The sequence below is a fragment of the Limulus polyphemus genome, unplaced genomic scaffold (genome assembly GCF_000517525.1).
Source record: "Limulus polyphemus unplaced genomic scaffold, Limulus_polyphemus-2.1.2 Scaffold1441, whole genome shotgun sequence".
NCBI classification, from domain to species: domain Eukaryota; kingdom Metazoa; phylum Arthropoda; class Merostomata; order Xiphosura; family Limulidae; genus Limulus; species Limulus polyphemus.
The window spans coordinates 223,420-226,584 of NW_013667051.1; the positions used below are offsets into that span (position 1 = coordinate 223,420).

General features: G+C 31.3%; 1 non-coding gene across 1 annotated transcript; it reads left to right on the plus strand.

Annotated features, from left to right (window-relative positions):
• Positions 1 to 2,859: 2,859 nt before the first annotated feature.
• Positions 2,860 to 2,931, plus strand: Trnag-ucc. Its single transcript has one exon. It is a non-coding gene; the product is annotated as a tRNA-Gly (tRNA).
• Positions 2,932 to 3,165: the final 234 nt, after the last annotated feature.

Genomic DNA, 3,165 nt, shown 5'->3' on the forward strand with positions numbered 1-3,165 from the left:
ACTCGGTGTATATATTCCATCGAAAGTGTGCAGTATAATTCAGGTGTACATACTTTTTCTGTGGCGATGCTCTACAGTGGAATGGCCAGGAATCTATGTTAGCATACGCAAATCTTTCAAGTAATCTGCGATTAAGTATCGATCTATTTTAGGCATAGTTAGTTTGTTATACAGACCAATCTTTGTTAATCTACATGTTTCTTTCAAATTATTTTAATTCTGATTTATGTAGTTTGATTAATTATATAGGTAGTATAGCTTTTCTAATGCGTGTAATGATGAATAATCAATCTGTTTGACCAAATATTCATTACAAGAAAAAGAAAATACATAAATATTTTTTTAAAAACTAATTATACCGTAAGTTCAAAAGTAAGACCAAACTAGAGTTTAAGCGGTTTGGTTAGGGTCACTACAGTTTCATATACAGACAAAAAAAAAGTTGTTTAATTGTTTAGCAAAGTAAAACTCAGTGTTATCTGTCCTCAAGAAACCATTCAAGTTACCGCCAACTTGGGCGACTTTGAAAAACTTAAAGAAAATGTTAAGAGCGTTATTTATAGCACTGAAATATTCAAATAATTCTTTTTTAAACATGCAATGACTTTTTAGCATTCATGTAATAAATGAATATCATATATATATATATTTATATAGAGGATCCTTGCGTAGTCTTGAAGAAAAGATTTAAAATGTCTGCTTGCATGTCAAGATGTTGGATATTTCTATTGTACACAGATCAATATAAAATTATAAGCCTTTTAATTATGGCTTAGATGTTAAATAACTGACTGTAGACCTATATCCTTGTCCATTATTAGTTTTATAAAGAAAAAAAATAAACAACGAATTGCCGTATATTATCTGATAATTTCCCACTGCTTATGTATCAATGTGGGGCGTTTTTGAACACTGTTCAAATTAGCCCCAGAATTCCTAGGCCTGTCAGTGTATCTCATGTTATAATAAACTAACGACAATGCAAATTTTATATAATAAAACTACAACTTTCATTGTAAGAACTTATGAATAAAGCAAAAAAGAATAAGTAATAATATGTCAATCACACTATATCTGCCATCTCCATTGCCGACGCGGTCTTTCGCCCAATACCAAAACTCATCAAGCCGGCTAAGTTAGTCATCAAAGATAAGTGAAATTAAAAAGCTTTCGATTCCGTTTAAAGAAGAGTCACTCACAAAATGTTTTCCTCAATTACTGACGCTTGTTAAAAGAAAAAATCTTATGAAATTAAATCGTTAGCAACTGAAAACAGAATCATATATATATATATATATGTCGACCTACAAAATTTTAAAATTCAATTTACATGGACGGTTAAGTATCTTTGAAATTGAAGATTCTGGTATATCTGTTTAGGTTTTAAAGAATATGATCGGAAATATAAACGGTAATAACATAAATATTTTGTTTCTTTATGTACAAAGGCTACTTGTCTAGAACATATACTAGAAAACAGAAGAAACACATAATTTTTACCTGCTTATGGCCGGGCGTGGCTTAGAGGTTAGTGTGCTACACTGTAAATCCAATGATGCATGGTTTATGTCCCTTTACTGCAAAAATCGAACTACGCACTTTGGAGCCATGAGTGCGCCATAATAATTATTGTTATATCTCACTATTTGATTAGAGTAGCCTATGAGCTGGAGATGGGTGGTGTTGACTGTTTACCTTTCATCTAGTTCAAGTTTAAAACTAGATGGCTGGGACAGTTAAACCTTGTGTAGCTTTGTGCGAATATCCAAAACAAACCAAGTAGATGTTTAACTTTAAAAGGCTGTATAACAGAAAACTAAAATCTATAATGATTAGTTTCTATTGACTACTAACGATATTTAGATCTCAAGGTTTGGGCTAGTTTGGGCAGTTAAAGTAAGCCATAAATCCGCATACGAAGCCAACAATGCAAAGTAATTTTCATAAGTATACTTAAAAAACTTGGCTTAAATATTATAACCAATGGTTATTTAATGATACCATAATGAAAGAGACAAAAGGAGTGATTTTTGTAGTAAATAACTTAAATTCATAATTCGATATCTGCCGTTATTTCTTTGTGTCAGTAAATTATAGCTATACAAACTATACACGGAAAAATCAATAACATTTACCTCATATTCGTCCAAGTTCATATTATGGCCATTGCATAAAAGAAAACAAAACATAGAAACAAATCGCTAGATGTGTTATGACAACATTATTTATTTAATTTAATGTATAAAACCGCTTTTGCTTACCATCTATCGGATACTTTTATTACTAACAGCTCTTAAGTCTTAACGTGTGTTAACTTATTAGTATTATATTTATATTCCAGAAAGGTATTACAATTTAATACGTTAATCCGTGTCCAGTGTAGTTCTTTAACTTCTAGCAATACATTTAATCGTGACAACCTTGTGTTTGTTAAAGAGTAGATACAGCCTGCAGTGGTGTAGCACTAAATATTATAGTGCGTTACGGTAGCCTTGCCAAAATATGTCAGACGTGTGACGTCATCATAAGAGTAAAGATCTCAAAGGCTAATCTGAATTTTTATGAGTCCACTTTAAATAAAGAAAATATATTCAACAATAATATTTTAAGAGTATTTACATGAAAGTCAAACTAAATACACATACAGTAGATGAATTAACGGATAGAAAAAATGACAATATCTCAACAGTTGGGGCTAAGAAATAATTGCAAGAGAAATATGGTTTGGTACATTTTCACTTTTGTCAGATTTCCACGCTAGGCCTAAAATATAGTGTGGGAATTAAATCACCGTCATAAGGTGAATGCCCAGTGCGAAGAATGAGTAATGTTAGAAAGATCTTCTTAAGTAAATCACAAGCGACGGTGGTATAGTGGTTAGCATAGCTGCCTTCCAAGCAGTTGACCCGGGTTCGATTCCCGGCCGTCGCATTGCTTTTGAACTTACTGTAAAACAATAATTTTTTTGAGGAGATGTAAATTATTTGAATAAGTATTATAGTAAGATTGTAATAAGTATAATAATTATTATAATTTGAATAAGAATCATAACATACGCATAAAATATGAGTTGTAACATTTTGATGTTCAATTAAAAAATTAATTGTCCCATAGAGTGCCACAGCGGTAAGGCTGAGGATTCACACCGCTAAATACTGTTTTTGA